General features: G+C 45.8%; 1 protein-coding gene across 1 annotated transcript in view; it reads right to left on the minus strand.

Moving 5' to 3' along the window:
* Positions 1-19684, minus strand: part of LOC144768244 (targeting protein for Xklp2-A-like) — a 267670-nt gene that overhangs the window by 1180 nt on the left and 246806 nt on the right. The gene's annotated exons all lie outside the window — the stretch shown is intronic.

A 19684-nucleotide genomic window follows, 5' to 3' on the forward strand; every position in this document is an offset into this window, starting at 1 on the left:
AGTCAGCTCACTGCCCCCACCGCCCTCTGTCACCGCTGTGCGTGCTCGCCACATGATCTAATCTTCAGTCGCCGCTTCCTCTTATCTGTCAGTGCCGCCAATTCAAGGGAATTTAGACTAAAGTTGCCACGGAGGGAGGTTAACCCTTTCCAACCCAGATGACGCCCACGTGCCACTGGAGCGCTCCCAACTTTACTCAGAGTTTGAAACTCTCATTAAAGTTCGTCAGAGAGTGAGCTGCAGGCAGCAGCACCCCCGGGTTGTCTGTCAGCCCCTGCAGCGGACAGACAGAGGACGTCTTGTCGTTTGCCCCCCTCCCTCCAGAGTCAATACATCTTGCTTCTTTGTTCAATTGTTTGGTATAACATACTTTTCCGTGGGACAGCCGGTCTTTCTCTCCATTCCCTTGCATGCACAGATCTCCCCTCCAAATGACTTCCTTAACCTTGTTTCACCTTGTAGACCAGCGCTAAGATGTTATAAATGGTGGCCTCATCAGAATGGTTATGGCCTGAGATCTTCTCCAGATCCTCCGATGCTGTTTGCAGAGTGGCACGGCAACCTCATAGCGGCCCTGAGAGGCATTCTGGATCAGCAGGTTGTTGAGCACACATAGGCATACTAGGATCCCTTAGCCTCCCTTTTCACCTGCAGCAGCAGCAGGCCCTCCCAAACAATGCCTCTCTCCCCCTGTTTTCCAATTCCCCTCTAATCAGGGCTGCAACGCAGCCCACTACAGCCCCTGCCCCCTCCACCTTTCAGTTTAAAACCCATGGATACCCGTGTGTTATTGGATTTTGAGGGTTCCCGGACCACATTCGGCAGGGGGCCCCATCACTTTGCGTCATGGCACGACCTCAACATATCTCCCTGTACACTTGGAACTGGTACAACCTTAACCCGGAGGTTAGATTGTGAATAACAAACAAGCCACCCCGCTGATTTGTGTTTATTACTATTCTGGTTCTACGCAGCTGTGCTTTGTGATGTACATGCTTTTTTTTAACAATAACATAATAAAAAGAATGATTGCTGCTCCTGAAAAACTAGAACGGCACATACTAATTATTGTCATGGTAGATAGGGAGAGAGAACCATGGCCCATTGACCACAGCCTCTCTCCCGCACTCAGAAGTGATGACTTCATATTCAACTCTGCACACCTGCCCTTACGGTAATAATTATATATGCTATACCTCTGAATATAGAAGTTACCCAATACGCGTGTTTTTGAAGCAAGTGCAGTGGTAAATGCAAATTCAGACACTTATTCGTACAATGTATTGTATTGCAACATTTATATAGCCCTTACTACCCCTGTGAGGCACTAAAGCGTTTTCCTAAATGTGTAAAGATAAAACTCGTTATTACTTAGTACCATAGTAATGGGGAGATGTTTCTAAATGATAATACTCTTAACTTCACTGCTTCACACTAAGGGTCTCTGAAGTCAAGATAAATAGTGTTCTAATTCAGTTTAAACCGTATTTATAAATATTAACTGCGATAGAACTATTTTGAAGGGTGGAGGGTATTCTTGTAGAAAAGTTTGATCCGACACTTGGGGCCCGTCCACTGCAACAATGCTGGCATGGAACAGAGAAGGTTTTTCAGGACATGCCGTGCGTCGGCCCGCTGGAGCTGTTTGTAACTGGTTGTATCGAGCAGTGTTACATGCTCTTAGTCAGTGAAGCAACCGTTGCTGTTGTTGGTGCCTAATAAGATGCTGCTGCTGGGGGATGTTGTTAAAAGCATTACAACTCGAGGGCGTGCCATTTAGGTTAAGGGACACTGGCCAAGCTGCTAAGGCAACGAAGTGGCAGCTGATGCGGAGAAGAAGCCTTTGATATTGAGAGGTTCCCGACTTTGTGCAGTTAATGGCTCATGCTGATTGTGAGAAAACAAAAATAACCTATTTTACCAAGATTTTATGTGAACGGGTGTGACTTATGAAGCTTTCCTGAATTTCCAATCGTGTCTCGCCTACTCATGGAAAAAAGACTGCCTCACTGTTTTGTCTTTCGACAGTTCTTGCCTTTTGGATAAGTGCTTCCATTGTATTGCATTTGTGATGTATGCATGACATTGGACTCGTTGGTGTAAGTGTGATGTGATAATTTACGTTTTGCTTTTGCAAGATCAGTGCTGATCTGTTGGGACTGCTGTGGTAGGCTTTAATTACGGCCTCTGAGCATTATTTTTAGGTCTCGCCTAAGGCATTGCTTTAGCACACACTCTGCACCCTCACACACACTCTGCACCCTCACACACACTCTGCACCCTCACACACACTCTGCACCCTCACACACACTCTGCACCCTCACACACACACTGCACCCACACACACACACACACTGCACCCTCACACACTCTGCACCCTCACACACACTCTGCACCCTCACACACTCTGCACCCTCACACACTCTGCACCCTCACACACTGCACCCTCACACACTCTGCACCCTCACACACACTCTGCACCCTCACACACTCTGCACCCCCTGCACCCACACTCTGCACCCTCACACACTGCACCCTCACACACACTCTGCACCCTCACACACACTCTGCACCCTCACACACACTCGCACCTCACACACACTGCATCCTCACACACACTGCAACATACATTCCAAATACCACTCAGTGCCACATAACTACACACCACATAATTACACTGCACTCAATGCAACATACACTCCAAATACCACTCAGTGCCACATAGTTACACAACACATTACACTCTACTGAATGAAAACACACTCCACACAATACCACTCATTGCCACATAATTACACGCCACACAATTACACTCTACTGAATACAACATAAATATACTCCACATAATACCACACAGTGCCACATAATTATATGCTACATAATTACACTGCACTCAATGCAACATGCACTCCAAATAATACCACTCAGTGCCACATAATTATAAGCCACACTATTACACTCTACTGAATACAACATAACCTCAACATAATACCACTCAGTGCCACATAATTATATGCAAAATAATTGCACTGTACTCAATGCAACAGACACTCCAAATACCACTCAGTGCCAGATAATTACACACCACATAGTTACACTCTACTGAATGCAACACCCACTCCACACAATACCACTCAGTGCCACATAATTACACGCCACATAATTACACTCTTCTCAATGCAACGTAAATACACTCCACATAATACCACTCAGTGCCATATAATTACAAACCTCATACTTACACTCTACTCAATGCAACATAAATACACTTTATCTGTCTATCTATCTATCGCCCTCCCTCTATCTATCTAGCACCCTCACTCTATCTATCGCACTCTCTTTACCTATCTATTGCATCACCACAGCATCACTCAGCACCACCACAGCATCACTCAGGGGCACCACAACATCACTATGCGCTACCATAGCATTAATCTGTGCAACCATTCAACAACTAGTTCAAATATGTTCTCTCAATGTTTCAAGCTTTATTACAAATGCCACAAAAATCTGTTAATATTTCACTTCTGTTCTTGGATTTTCGTCACAATAAAATACAATGAACATAATCTTCACAAAAGTTATTTACAGAAGCTATTGCCATTATAAATTACAATCACTTTTATTTAAGTATTATTAAAAAAAATAAAAGCCATTTTTATTTGTAATATCAATACATCTAAGTCACGTAAATACAACACATATTGCATTACAAATGCTATAGGTGTCACATTTGCGAAAGTTAAAACTATTGGCATTGTAAATGACAAAGCTATTAATTTCGCTATTTTCAAAACCAACACATAAATAAAAAATCTGTCATTTACAATACCAATAGCTCAAACTTTCCAAATGCGAGACCTATTGCATTGCAAATGCTTGTCATTCTATGTCAGGACCAGAGGTGCAGATTAAGCAAGTTCAAAGCTTATCCAACACTAGCGAAGCCAGATTTCTAACCGGCTCAAAGTAGAACCTCTTAAAGGTGGAATCTGATGACCAATCTGCCGCTTTTAGGATATCCTCCACACGAGCTCCAAGTGCAAACGCCTTTGAGGCCATGGCTCCTCGCACTGAGTGCTCGCCAAATCTAGATGTATCAATCCCTTCCTCTTGCATAGCCCAAAAATCCCAACGGGCAATAGTAGGAGGCCTTACCGCCTTGTGCGGTTTTGAAAGAGCAATAAAGAGTTGAGTCACACCGCGAGGACGAACCTCTTCAGTCATAGTCTCATAGGCCTCGAGAGCCCTAACTACACGGAGTTTAGGGGAATCGGGAAAGAAAGGATAAGACACAGTCCTCAAATTAGATTTAATTCTTCTGGAAATATGAAAAGTAACCCCCTCCGGGGTAAATACTCTACCTGTCAGATCCAGTGCTCTGACCTCAGACACTTGCCGACAAGAAATCAGGCACAGAAGAGTAGCGCGTTTAGCGGACAATTGTTTCCGGGATAAGTATTTATTGGCAGGCCATGATTTAAACAAACATACAACTGCATTTACATCCCATAACTCAGAATAACGAGGGTCTGGGGGAGAGGAAAGTCTAATACCTCTGAGTAATTTGCAGACTAGGGGATGTTCCCCTGCTGGGTGACCATCTTCCGGAATATGCCATGCAGAGATTCCTGAGTGAAAGGTATTAATCGTCCGGTAACCTAACCCATCGCCACTAAGGACGCCAAAAAATTCAAGATGGGCACAACTCCTGCCCCCATAGGATCCAACTGTTGTTGAAGACACCAACTCCCCCATCTGGACCAGACTGACCTGTACCTCTTGTTGGTGCCCTCTGCCCAGGCCTTTGTGAGTAAGGCGGTAGCCTCCATTGGAAGTCCAGGCACCGCCCAACGTCACCTGTAACCCACCATGCCATGAGGTGGAGAGAGTTTGTTAAAAGAAGGCGATGGGGATTCCCCTGGGGATCCAGTAGAAGATCTCAAAACAGGGATAAAGGGATTGGAAAATCCCAAGAAAGTTCCATCAGAACCGGAAACCAGGCTTGTGACCTCCAAATTTGGGTAACAATCACCAGGTCCGCTTCTTGACGCCTCAACTGAGTCAATACCCTTGTTATCATTGCAAATGGAGGGAACGCATGCCGCCGTTTCGAACTTCAATCCTGAATGAACGCATCCACTGCCACCGCTCCCGGATCTGAACGCCAGCTGCAGTACCTCCCAGTTGGTTGTCCAGACGAGAGGCAAAAAGGCCTATTGAGAAGGGGCCCCAGCAGCTTTGGAGACTTCGAAACACCCCCGGAAGGAGCTTCCAAAGCCTCAAGTCGTACCAGTGGCGAGAGTGCCAATCTGCCACGTGGTTAGACGTCCCCAGGAGATGTTCTGCCGACAACGCAATCTGGTTGGACAGGCAATATTCCCAAAGATCCCGAGCAAAGTCCGATAGGTTCTGAGAACGAGTCCCATCGAGGTGGTTAACATAGCGGACCACTGCTACATTATCCATCTTGAGGAGGACGCAGCATTGAGCCTTGGTCCAGCATTTCACTGCGAAAGACCCTGCCAAAAGCTCTAGACAATTGATATGGAGGGATAGTTCTGCAGAACACCATCTTTCTCCTGGAGAAAATTCTCCACAGCGTGCTCTCCAACCTGAGCCGCTGGCATCTGACTCTATAACAATATCTGGTTGGGACCCAAAAATCGGGCAGCCGTTCCAGGCCTCCATATGTGCAATCCATCATTGGATTTCCGTCCTCGCTTCCTCCGGAAGGGGAACGAACTGAGAATTAGTGGCCTTTGCGGAGGTGAAAAATGTTCAGCCCTTGAAGGGCCTGGTAATGAAGAGGCCCCGGTAACATGGCCTTGATCGAGGACGAGTGAAGACCCACTATCCTCGCCAGGTGGCGTAGAGAAATGCTGGATTTGGAGAGTGTCCATCTGAGCTTGTGCCTGATCTTGGCGAGCTAGCGAGAAGGGAGGCATTGACCGAGTCCACCATAATGCCCAGAAACTGGATCTTTTGGGTCGGGATAAGAGCCGACTTTGAAACATTGATCAGGAAACCGAGACTCCAGCAGGTCTACCGTGAGCTGCATCTGAGAAATTAGATGACGCGTACATTGGTTCATGATGAGGATGTCGTCCAAGTAAACAACCATTCTGATCCCCAAAGAATGGAGGTACTCGACCACCGGCTTCATCATCTGTAAAGCACCAAAGAGCGGAGGATAACACGAAAGGGAGGGATGTGAACTCGAAAACCTGCGACCGCCACTGAAACTGGAGGAAGCGACATTGTGGCGGGACAATCATAATCGTGAGATATGCATCACGAAGGTCCATTTCCTCCTCCTCATAATAATCATCATATCCCTCTATATTGGAGTCAGAATAGTTCTCTGTGAAAGACATGGGGAGTTAAGGGACAGGGAATACCTGCGTAGCAATAGCCAATCGCCCACGGTTTGGGACCACCACCCCTTAGGTTAAATGGGGTAATGCTGCCTGGGCTGGTCCCCGAGAGACTGCCACACACATGTCCTACCCGAAACGGGTGTCTCGCTCCAGCCAGGAGCTCTGTATAATGTGGAAATGTCCCGCCTGCGGTGGAAACAGTAATGCGCTTTAGGCCGAACTACCCCCGCGTTCACACTCGCTTGTACGCGGCTTCACCAAGCCAAGATCGTGGTGAAATGACGCAGCGGGTGTGCGGGGGTCAATACGCACAGTGCGCGTCAGGAATAGGTTGCGGCTCCCCAAGCAGCTCAGAGCCAATGGAAAAAACTAGCGGCTGCGAAGGGACGACAAGCGTTCCTGCGGCTGCGCTGAAAGAAAAAAGTTTGCGTGTCTAGGCAGTAAGAAAACAATTAACGCAGTGAACAAGGTACAACAAGCATTGGCATAGCCAATAGGTCTCGCTTTGGGGACCTTAAAAGTATTTAGTTATACAGCACAATATGCATGCAACAACATCAACTGTTGCATGGCTAAACACTTATAAGGTCCCAAAGGCGAGAACTATTGGCTATGCCAATGCTTGTTTTTGTAATCAGGGAACCCATGTTTTCTTTTGACAGATTAAAACACTTCCCACATGGGCCAGCCACGCAGTCGGACACTTTCCACCAATGCCCTAGCACCTTACAAGACTGTGCGTTTTATCTTGCACACCTTTTAGCTTGGCCACACGCCAAGGCTTGACAATAAAAGCAAACTAGGAATCAAGCTTTGGTCCTCGTGCATAGCATCAAAACACTAGTATCTCATCGGAGCGTAAGCCCCTGCAGTGGAGTGTAATCTGTTTACAAATGCGCTACGTAAGGGGTGCGAAGCACTGCATACAACTGTGATATAATGCTGTAATGTGATCAGTGTCTGTCCCTTTTTCAAACTTTCAATGTATAGGATGTACACCACATAGACTTTAACCGCAGCTTGAAGCATTTAAACATTGATCTATTTTACTTGTTACATTTTCTGAAGTACTAAAACAGGTCGCCTAATAACTCCAGGGTAATTTGATAAATAATAGTATTGGCTGAAACACAAGCGAGGTTGGCTGTGTCCGTACAAGTTATTCAAAGTTCAGATATGGGTTTCTATCAAGCATGTGTAGCTGTCACATGCGTACAGATGTACAAATGAACACTCGGTTTTGTGCACCAATGCTAATCCTAAATACTGTTTGGTGTAATCACAGCATTTCTGTCAATACCGAATTACAGATAGATACTTAAACAACAAATGAAATTAGTCTAATACAAAATATGCAGTAGAATTAAAAAGTAAAACTTTACCACAGAACATCCCCACTTACAATATATTTTAAAACTTTCTGAGTGAAAGACAGAACAAAACAGACTATGACCATTTATTTTCGAATAAACACGCAGCACCTACCTTGACATCTAGGGCCCGATGTAAGTAATTCAGATTTACCGACTCTTAAATACAGAATCATACCGAGTCGGTATTTAAGAGTCGGTATATCTGCAGCAGGCAGACGTAGGTAAAAAATTACAGAATCTATACGAGTCGGTATTTACCGAATCGGTAAATACCGAATCGCTGTTTCCCATTGATTCCTATGGGCCTTGAAGCCTATAGGAATTAATGGGAAATACCGAATTGGTATTTACCGATTCGGTAAATACCGAATCCTGCAAGGGTGCAGAGGGTGTCACTTTGACACCCTCTAGCACCCCAAGTACAGGCATGTGTGCCATGTGGCACACAGACATGCCCTAAGGGCATGTCTGTGTGTCACATGGCACAGGTGTACATGCACAGATGTGCATGTACACCTGTATTCGGTATTCTACCATCCAATAGGATTGGGTGGTAAAATACCGAATTCTGAAGGCCTGTAGCACTGTATATAGTGCTACCTACATCTGGAATTTACCGAATCGGTAAAATTACCGATTCGGTATTTTACAGAATCGGTACATTTACCGATTCGGTAAATTTACCGATTGTGCAAAAGATTGGCCCCTACATCTCAATCACCAAATACCGGTCGGTAACGGCCGAATTCGGTATTTGGTGACCTACATCGGGCCCCTAATTTCTTCCTTCCCTGCATTACCTGACTTGACAAAACGTAAAAATGACATATGCAAAAAATACTCAGGCACTATGTCGCTGATCGAGATAGGCATGTTTCCGGCTATACAAGTTTCTCCCCAGTAGATTCTCGAAAATGAAGCTACAGCGCTTTAACTGATCTGAGCCGTCACGCAGCATAATAGGAGGGAGGGGAAAGCTGCTGCCAGAGATAGAAGTAGGACGGCGCTAAAAAAACCTTGGCACATTGTTGTAATTTTTTTTATCTGCAGCATGTTTTCGAACGTAAAAGGAAATGTTTAAATCAAAGTGGTAAGACAAAATAAAGCGCATATTTTACAAGTCTGTAATTAATGCAAATGACATTTCTTACAAACATTTCACGTTAAATATATTATGCAATTTGAGCACGTAATGCAAAGATTATTTTTAAATTATGCTGTATTGTTGTCAATGGTTACACACATACAGACATAGGAAAGCTAAATAAACGAGCATTGAGGTGGATTTTAGAATACCGGTTGGCGAGTTCAGTTTACCGACGTGTGTGTTAACGGCTAGAGCGGCCAACTTGGAAGCTGAGGAGCCAGGTTCGAGTCTGACGGGAGGCAGAAACATTCTGGCCAAATCATACTTCAAAAACGAATGTGTACATCTGTAATGCAACTGGTAAAGCGCTCCGATACCTTCGGGTCGAGTTTGCGTACATCTGCAAAAAATAAATTGCATGGACTGCGTGCTTAAGCCCGGTAACCGACGAGGACAAAAAAGTGAAAGTTAACAAAAACAAGTCCGGGAGATGTGTGTGTGCGCGCGCTAAAAGAAACAAGCATTGGCCACGCTGCTGTGAAAGTAATGCAGCCGCGAAAGTGATCGCGATGCACTTAATGGCCCGTGAAAGGACGAAAGACAGATGGCGGCTGCGCGTGTGCACGCGCGCGTAACCGTAAGCTTGAGGCCAACAAAAGCCTGTGGTAGCACTTTCAAAACCCACTAACTAAATGTCTCGCAGAGCAGCGCATGCGCTTGGTCAGGTGAGACCTAAAAACCATGCACAAAGAAAGGAGCAGAGGGCACTTATATCATTGCTGCAGGAGCAGCAAAGAAAGAGGAAGAAGGAGCGCCCTATGGGGAACGAGTAGAGACTGTGTAGTGCTGATTGGCTGTTGCATTGTAGTTCGTCTCCAGGAAGCATCATGGGAGTTGTCGTTTTTTGATCTTATTTATTAACGGTTTCAAAATGGCTGCTCGAGAAAATAAACAGAGGAAGTTATGCCTAATCCTCACATCCGGTCCTGACATAAAATTGGCTACACTCTATTGGTGTTCCTGATTTGTACATATCCCGAAAGTCGAGATATGTTCCATACCTTCCTTTGAAGCCAACTCGGCCGAGCTTTAGTGCAAGAATCATGCCTGTTTTCTGTATATGTGCTTTTTTTCTAAATGCATTTATTATTATATACTGCATTTCAATGGTTTTAATAATCAAGCAATAAAGATGTATCCTCTATTTATACTTATGTGGTTTTTAACTGAATAAAGCATGTTTGATGATGATATTTATATACATAATTAGTCATTGAATGTTTTTTCACAACACAAAGACATATATCTTTTCATCTAATGTATTGGCACTTGAAAACTTGAAATTCACACATTAATATCAGAACCGTTATTAATTTAGTATATGACAGCTTCTGTGATACCTTTACAGCGCCACATACATGAAAAAAGAACAGTCCAGCGCATAGAATCCTTTCCCCATAAACACCAGCAAGAAGGCTGTGGTAAATGTGTAGTCAGGAATATGTAAAAGGGTGAAGGAGCCGTGTTACTGCACAACTGTGTTTTGCTTTATCTTTATCTGAAAAAGTACTAAATCAGGGAGGTAGATGTGAGAAGTTGGCCTGGTATATGTTGTTCACTATTCTAGTGAACACCTTGCACCAGTCCAAACAACCCTTATGGTGATGGTTGTAATGTCAACCTTATAGACCAGCTATCCTAGTGGTAGCGTGGACAGAACAGTCTTAGGCTAAAGGACTCTTGAGGGCGTGTAAAGCCAGCTGTTTTACCATATGTAACCCCTTGAATATCAAATGAAAGGACACCACACAGGATATATATAAGATATATGTATTTATTCACTAACACACTCCTCTGAACTCTTTATGAGAACAGAGGCAAAAGCACATAACAAGTTACTTAATCAGAATACGTTAAGTTGCACAATTTACGGTTAGGCCCTAGGGGCGAAGCAAACCATATACTAAGTAAGTGGCATACGTACCACGTCACGGGAAAAGGAAAGGCCTAGGGCCTAGAGAATCGCTGGGGCTACACTATCTGAACCTTAGGTTAGGAGTAGGAGGCCCACAGGCGGCGCGTGCAGTGTCTTTACACACACGTGAGAGTCAATGTTAAGTCAATGGGAACTTAGAAGTTAGAAAAAGAAGGATTTAGGACACTTCCGGTCTAGCTAGAAGGAAACAACTAAAAACCTAGACACTTGGATAGTCAATACCCTTGGGAACACCGAAGTACTCGCGTTACCTCACCCACAGGAAGCGGGTGCATAGGTGTGAAGATGTGTCGGGTTTCGCCGTTGAAGTCTATGGAGCCTGTGAAGAAAGATGCTGCAGGCGACCAGGAGGAAGATTTACGGGTGGGTCCAAGGGCGGATCGAGGATGAAGAGGACCTGAAAGCAGAGGGGACAGAGTCTGGGTCACTAGCCAGTGACCGGGTGGAACCAGGAAGGAACCAGACGACGTCGAGGAGCAATCAGGTGCTGTTGTGAAGCTTGTCTCTTCAGCCACGCGGACCAGGAGGCGTCGAGGACGACCAGATGCTGGAGAGGAGCTGTCCCACGAAGGTTCTCACAGATGGAGGGGTCGACCGCCGGATTGGAGTCAACAAGCCTTGGTAAAGGCAACCCACGCAGGATACAAAGAAGGCTTCTGATGCAGACCAGCAAGGTCTGAGGTGCCTCACCTTTGCAGGGAGGCAAGGGCCAGTCTGGAGCAACCAGACCAGCGAGGTGATTCGAAAGGTTTGTCGTCACAGAGGCTACTAGCCATCGGGCCAGCAAACGGACAACGAGTCGAGCAGAACACAAGCAGAAGGGCCCCACGCAGAACTCGTGGAGTGTGTAGGGCTGATCTTCGGTGCAGGTGGAGCTCGGATTCGGAGCTTTTCAATCCCCAGTGCACAGCGTCGAGGATACTGTGAGAAGTTGGCCTGATATATGATGTTCACTAGTTCTAGTGACCACCTTGTATCAGTCCAAACAACCCTTATGGTGATTGGTTGTAAGTCAACCTTATAGACCAGCTATCCTAGTGGTAGCATGGACGAAGCAGTCTTAGGCTAAACTCTTTTGGCATGTGAAGCCAGCTGTTTTACCACATATAACCCCTTGAATACAAGATGAAAGGACACCACACAGGTTGTTATGAAAATAAACACTATATTTATTAATAACAAACACCTCTGAACTCTTTATGAGGTCAGAGGGCTAAGCACATGACAATCTCTTGGAAAAATACGACAAGTTGCACAAAATTACAATGGTGCCCTAGGGGCACGACAAACCATATACTAAGTAAATGCTATGAGTAGAACGATAGAAGGAATGGAGCTGTCCAGAGGCTGTTGGTTCCCTAGGACTACACTATCTTAACCTTGGGTAAGTGATAGGAGGCCCACGGGACGCGTGTGCAGAGTGTGAACTCACACGCGAGATGCAGAACAAAGTCAATGGACAGTACAGTTCAAGAAAAAGGTAAGTACAGACAATCCTGACTGGTTAGGACTAAAACGACTGTGAATCTGGACACTAGGAGAGTTAATCTACCCTTGAGCACCGAAATGCTCTTGTTACCTCACCCACGGGCTGCGGGTGCATAGGTGCGAAGTTGTGTCGGGTTTCTGCGTTGAAGTCTATGGAGCCTGGAAGAAAAGATGCTGCAGGCGACCAGGAGGAAGATGTACGGTGCGATCCACGGGTGGATCGAGGAAGAAGAGGACCTGAAAGCAGAGGGGACAGTGTTCAAAGTCGCTAGCCAGTGACCGGAGTGGAACCAGGAGGGAACCAGATGCTGTTGTCGCGATCAGGTGAAGAGTGGACGCTTGTCTCGGCAGCCACGTGGACCAGGAGGAGTCTTCGACGACCAGGATGGAGGCACGAGCTGTCCCACGCAGGCTCTCGCTGTCGGCGGTGTTGGATCCGGATTTGGAGTCAACAGGCCTTGGCAAAGGCAACCCACGCGTTGAGTGGAAACGGCGTCTGGAGTGGACCAGGAGGGTCCGGGGTGCTCCTCTTTTGGAAGGGAGCAAGGGCCAGTCCAGCCCAGCCCAGTCCAGACCAGCAGTGTAGTTTTCAAAGTTCGTCGTCTAGGAGGTCACTAGCCAGCCGGCAAGTGACCAGACAACGCGTCGAGCAGCAAACAGGCAGAAGGGCCCCACGCAGATCTCGTGGATGCTGGAGGGCTGATCTTCGGTGCAGGAGCTGCTGCAGGGCTGGGGCTTCTCAATCCCCAAAGCACTTGTTTGAGTTTACCTCGGGAGTCGTGCTGGAAGCGAAGAGCAGTTTCTCCAAAATGGCCGGTCCCACGTGTCTCGTCGCACCCACGGATCTCAGCTGTGCTGCAGATGTGAGTTGAGGTCGGAGAGGTCTGGGAATGCGGGTCTCGTCGGGCTCTGAAGTCTGGATCCTCGAGGGAAGACGACAAAGTGAAGCCGCTGGACGCTTGATGGTGCCTGCAGTTGCAGGGTGGACACTCCTTGCCCACAAGGAAGATTCTTCAGTCTTCTGTGGAGCAGAACGTCGAAGTCCAGAGTTTCTTCTTGTAAAGTTGTTCAGGATAATCTAATCTGGAATGGGACCAGCTCCTACCTTTATTCTCATAAAGGGGGCTGCACTAGTGACTAGGTCCCTCCCCTGGGTGGGACCAGGAAGGGGGGTGGTTACACCCCCGATCCTTTGTCCGGTTTTGCACCAGAGTTGGGGCAGGGATGCCCCAGCAACTGGTTTGAACCGGTGTATGCACAGGACACCTTGTGTGCCCCGGGCATGTCTCATTCCTTTCAGGCCGGTCCTACCCAATACACAAAATCCTGTCTGGGGTGGTGCTAGCACCTCCCAAGGCAGGAAACCCTTTGTCCAAGCCTCTCGCGCTGGAAGGACTCCCAGCAGCAGGAGGTCAGACTTGTGTCTGTGGTGGCAGCATCCATTTTGTGATGCCAAGGCTCGAGTTAACTTTAACGGGGGTTCACAGTTACATACATGTCGTGTCCCTCTAGAAGGGTGGAATGCTACCCCCATCGCCAGAATGGGCGAGGGGGTAGTATTCCAATTCGTATGACACCTTACTCAACATGTTTTGATAATGCTATACCAAAGTTAGCATTCAACCGCGAGGATTATAATGCACTTAAGAGTATATGGTATAGCGTTATCATGGAACAGCTATTAGAACTTGGTTCCGAAAGCTGCAGACGGGCTCAGTTCATGCCAGAGAACCATCTCACATAATTCCAAGCACTCTGCCTTCAGAATTGATAAGGCCTGTCATAGGAGTGACTGATAGGAATATATGTGTCCATTTTAGGGTTAGATATAGGTATACTATATCTATAGCAAAAGGGTGATTACACCACCTTGCCCCAGCTGTCTTACCAGCCAGTTGTGTCTATTTTAGATGGCCAGCCAGGGGTGACATAATACATGCTTCAGCCCCTGGTAGGCCCTGGGTACACCTATGCCCTGGGTACCTAAGGTACACTGTACAGGGACTGATAAGGTGGCCCAGTACCAATTGGTAAATGCACCTAAAGTACATGGATGTCAATTTAGAGAGAGAACAGCTAGGCTGTGGGTCTGATTAGCAGGCCCACAGCCAGGGAAAGTCGTAAACCAGTGAAGCAAAAAGCAAAAATCTGGGGTGACCATAGGATTGCAGACCCTACTCTCCTACAGATACCTCAGGAGCTGCACAGTTAGCAAGTCGGGGACTTTTCAAGATGTCCGGTCCCACGTGTCTCGTCACCTCCACGGATCTCAGCTATGCTGCAGACGTGAAGAGAGGGTCAGAGAGGTCTGGAAGTCTGGGTCTTGTCAGGCTCTGTGCTCGGGTCCCGGCGGGAGCGTCGAAAAAGCAAGCCGTTGATTTGCTGGATGGTGCCCGGTTGCCCAGGGTGGTCACTCCTTGGCCACAAGGGAGATTCTTCAGTCTTCAGCTTCAGCAGAACGTCGAAGGTCCAGAGTTTCGTTTCAAGTTTCAGTTCAGGATCAAATCTAAAGTCTAGGGACACAGCTCCTACCTTTATACAGCTAAAAGGGGCTGGATTTGTTCCTAGGTCCCTCCTATGGGTGGGACCAGGAAGGGGGGTGGTTACACCCCCTTTCCTTTGTCCAGTTTCGCGCCAGAGCTGGGGCTGGAGTGCCCCAGCAACCGGTTTGAACTGGGGTATGCATGGAGCACCTAGTGTGCCCCAGGCAGTGTCTCATTCTATTCAGCCCTCCCTGTCCCAATACACAAAGTCCTGTCTGGAGTGGTGCTCGCACCTCTCCAGGCAGGAAACCTATTGTCCAAACCTCCGTGACTGGAAGGACTCCCAGCAGGCGGAGGTCAGACTTGTGTCTGTGGCAGCAGCATCCATTTTGTGACGCTGGGGCTCTGGTTAACTTTAACCGGGATAGTCAGTACTAACATGTCTTCTCCCTCTAGAAGGGTGGAATGCTACCCCCGTCGCCAGAATTGGCGAGGGGGTAGTATTCCAAAGCGTATGATACCTTACACGACATGTTTGGATAAAGTCAAACCAAAGTTAGCATTCAACCGCGAGGATTATAATGCACTTAAGAGTATATGGTATGGCAATATCATAGAACAGCTATAAGGACATGGTTCCGAAAGCTGCAGACAGGCTCAGCTCATGCTAGATCACGATCTCACACATAACCAAGCACTCTGCCTCCAGGATTGTTAAGGCCTGCCATAGGAGTGACTTATAGGTTACAGTGTGTCTATATATAAGTGTAGATATAGGAATACTATATCTAAGCAAGGGGTGATTACACGACCTTGCCCCAGCTGAGTGATCAGCCAGTTGTGTCAGTTTGAGTGGACAGCCAGGGGTGTCATAATACATGCTGCAGCCCCTGGTAGGCCTTGGTTACACCTATGCCCTGAGTACCTAGGGTACACTTCTACAGGGGCTGATAAGGTGAACCAATTTCCAATTGTGGATGTACCTAGAGTACATGGTGTGAATTTAGAGGGAGTGCATCTGGGCTGTGGGTCTGATTAGCAGGCCCACAGCCACATCTAAGTTGAAAACCAGAAAAGCAAAAGCAAAAAGTGGGGGTGACCATAGTAAGCAGACCCTACTCTCCTACAGTAGAACCCAGCATAAAGTTAATCCTATTACTGTACTTCACCTGAAATTTTGGGCTCCATTTGTAAAGCCATCTTGCAGTTGTAAAACCCGAAAATCTCAAGATAGCAACTGCAAAATGGATTTTTGGAATCTATGAAACACATTTTGCAATTTCGAAAAAGCATTTCGAGATCACAAAATAGGGTTACAAAACTAAACCAATTTACAATAAAGGAGGGACCTGAAAGGGGCTTTCATTCCTAATTACGATTCACTATTAGATAAATGGCCCCCTGTTAAGTATGGGTTTCAACAACATAGTGACCGCTTCAAACTACCATTCAATGCTTTACCAATGTCTTGGCCACTAAGCTTCTAATGAAATGTAGGACCAAATTATGCACCCTGGTTATCTGAATTGTGCAGCAAGAAAATTCGAATTCAAACCCTGATGGAAGCCCCTTGTCGGGACGAAACACGTTGGCTGGGCTGCAGTTTGATGTGAAGAATAAAGAAAATCTTTTTGGGAATATCATATATCATGAATGAGGAATAAGTTGGTTAAATAGGCGGATGAATGGATGAAGAGGGTGAGGGTAGTATACAGGGGTGGATGGATGAATGTATGGATATGGATGAATTGATAGATGCATCTGGGTAGGCACATGGATGGATGAAAAATGGGTAATTTGATGGATGTATGGCTCTTGGTAGGTGCCTGGATCAACTGATGGATGGATAGATGTCTGTTTTGTGTTAGGATAAATAGAAATGAACCATCTCTTGATGTGTACTGTTCACTTTCTGAACAATGTTGTGTTAACCTTTCTGTTGAACATCAGTTTTACATGAGCCCCTACTTTCTGTATTTCTCAGAGGTAAAGGGTTTCTGGCTTGGACGTTGATATAAAGTTGCTGCTGCTACCCATATGGATACCATGAATGTCTGTGAGAATAACTAAAGGTAGTTTGAAACAATTGTGTTTCTTCAGACACTCACTGTGCCCTCTAGGCTTCTCTTGGTACAATCAGAGTGAGCACCTGTCAAGCCGTCGATCCTGTCAGAGGTACGGTTATTCTATGCTACCACATCATAGGGGTGTTTGCCTAGAGATACACGCGCCATTGGCCACTTTCCTACTCTGTAGAGGGCTCCAGTACATGGCTCAGCAGCTTCTCAGCTGCTTCAGATAAGAAGGCAGACTTTAGTTAAGACCCAGTCAGCCTTTTAAGGCCAGAAACATGCTTTAAAAATTGTCAACGCATCAAAGAGGAAGTGAAAGACTTCTATATACTGGATAGTGCTAAAAATATTACTTATTGCACTGACTCAGTCTAGCTCTGTTGAATATCTTTCTGAGGTAGGGTGACCACCTGTGCATTAAATAGAAGGACTGTCTAAATTGAACCTAATGTCCCCTGTTTCGTAGTAGTAGCGCACTGCGCTTTGAATGTTGGTGGACTAGAACATTTGCAGGAGTACATTACTCAGTGGGTGGTGTTGCAGGGTTCTGAGGATGAGGGTGCAGAGTTCCTTATGTTATATTTAAATGTCCTATGGGTGGTGAGGCAGTAGTCATTGAGTGGTAGTGCCTTCCTGTTGTCTATGTGGCGGTGAACTAAACAATGTTAATGGAAGCACACTATGCAGTACCTAATGATGCACATTGTAGAGTATATTGTGGTACACTGCTTAGCACAGCAGTCTCCAACGTTTTCTGTAAAAATATCTACTCATGTTCAATGAAAATAATCCCGAGCTGCTAATATTATTAATGATTTAATAGTGACCATATCAGACAAGATTACATTATTGACCATCCAATGCATGATTATCAGCAGCAATCAACTTAGTGCATCAGTGACGGTTGTCTGTAGCAATGTAAAAAAAAGCTTCATCGGTTTGGAGAACCTCTAAATCGCTAATGAATAACAACCAGGGCTGCAATGCACCACGGTAATAATAAATCTTCCCAAAGCTGCATGATTTATCAAAAATCATCTTTAACTATAACAGAACATAACCTGTATTTTTAAGCTGCATGTGCACCCTAAAGCTGTGCTTAATTTGTGCCTGTGGTTTATGGTACTCGCTACCGGCACTTATGACAGTCTGCCACATGGGGGTGCGGTTTGTCAAATGTAGAGATTAGCACAACAGTTGTTTATTCAATACGTATTACAAATGACAGATATCTGCTGCACAAGCCATTTTTATAGCTTTGGGAGACTGGTGTAGTCTCAGTTGTTACACTTGTAGGTGTGTGATGGCAGTCGTTGTGTTAGTGCTGTCACAGGCAGCGGCAATGAGTGGTGCAAGTTACAGTGACCTCTTGACAAGGGCCCGGCACTTGTTCTTTTTACAAATTAAGTACTGCCCTAAAGGTACCTTGGCACTGAAATAACATATGTTGATTATTACCCAGCTCAGTGGATGCAATGGTTAAATTGGAAATTCAAGTAGAAATTCAACCATTTTTTCCAAACATCAGTTTATGAGTTCTGAAAATACACACATTTTCATCTCAATTACTTACTTTTCAAATTGGTATGCATAAATTAATTCAACTAAGCGAGAGCTTGTAATTTATTCAGCTGGGTTGCAAACAGGTGAGCTTCTTCCAACTAGCTTGAAAGCTGCCAGTAGCTCATGAGCTATACTCGTTGGAGACGCCTGGCTTATCACATCTCCGGTATGATTGAGGATTGTATGTGGGGGGATTTTTCCAATTTGTCAATAGAGCATAGCTTCCGGTGCTGTTATTCAGACTCGGCAGAGCACTGTGTAGTAACTGTACCTCTTATGTGGGATGTCAAAGTTTGCAAATTTTTGCAAGCTGTAAATAAGCCCCGTTACATACGATGTTCAATACTGCTTTGTATTATACAAACCAAAGAACTACTTTGATTTCTCCTTGTGTTATCAGTCTATTTGCTTATGGTTATATTTTTGCGTGTGTCCGTAAAATTGACCTTTCCTACAGAATTTTGACTTTCTGTTCCGAAATCGTACATGCTTCCCATCTACATTCCAATGCCAGAACATTGCATTAGCTGCATTGGAAAATAGCCCTTGCCACAATAACCCTGCACCATAGAATAACAATGCCTCTATGGCAAATGGCCACACTACTATTTGCTTGTTTAGTTTTAAGGAAACTTCTTCCTAACTTGCTGTCCACGAGAGAGCCCTCCACGCAAAAACCCCAAACACTTGCTAATCTGCAGACTTCTAGGTTGAAGCTCGCTTTCGCCGGGGGGGGGGGGGGGGGGGCTCTGCAGGGCGGGGGAATTCTTACTGCGTCAGAAGCAACGTTCAGCTGAATGAATCCGAGAGAGGGACTTTCCAGCTCGGGCCGCCATGGGGACCGTACGTCACGTGTGTTTATTTCTGGGTTTCAGAAAGGAAAGCTTACGCCTTAAAACAATATAGGAGCATAAACCAGAACAAAAAAAATGCGACAGAAAGGGAGTTCCAGTGTCGAACCTATGTCAGAAGCCACTAAATTCGCGCGCCGAGCAGTAATGAAGTGGGCCACCCGGGCTGTATTTTAGAGTAATCTACTTCCTGTCACATAACTGTCGTAACTAAGGTTACAAGATGACCCCGTTACCAAGGGGACAGTGCTCCGGTCCTGGGCATGTTTATCACCCCATTGCATTCTAGACGGTTCAGTTATTTACACTGCAGTTGATCCAATTAAACTAAGACCGTTGAAAATAATGGTTTGTAAGATAAAGCCCTCGTTGTATGATGTTGTTTATTTCA

The sequence above is a fragment of the Lissotriton helveticus genome, chromosome 7 (genome assembly GCF_964261635.1).
Source record: "Lissotriton helveticus chromosome 7, aLisHel1.1, whole genome shotgun sequence".
NCBI classification, from domain to species: Eukaryota; Metazoa; Chordata; class Amphibia; order Caudata; family Salamandridae; genus Lissotriton; species Lissotriton helveticus.